Raw genomic sequence first — 302 nt, 5'->3', positions numbered from 1 at the left:
CTTCAAATAATTCTTTGTTCTTTCACACCAACTCGTTGTAAAATAGATAAAACTATTATTATGCAGTTAATTTTTTAATCGTTGCTTTTCTCAGATAGTGCTATAATTTGGACCGGCGTTGCAGTTGAGTGATTTACCAAGTATAGTGAATCTGAGGAGTTTTTGACTCATCCTGTAATAAACAGAATCTCCAAGTCTGATTGTATTTAGCGTCTCAACTTATCATGGATTTTTAAAATAAACATTAGTAAGTAATGAACGGTGATATGCCTCTGTTTCGCAAATTCATTTTATCAATCGAG

The sequence above is a fragment of the Octopus bimaculoides genome, chromosome 3 (assembly GCF_001194135.2).
Source record: "Octopus bimaculoides isolate UCB-OBI-ISO-001 chromosome 3, ASM119413v2, whole genome shotgun sequence".
NCBI lineage: Eukaryota > Metazoa > Mollusca > Cephalopoda > Octopoda > Octopodidae > Octopus > Octopus bimaculoides.
Note: the sequence above shows the minus strand (reverse complement) of the source record.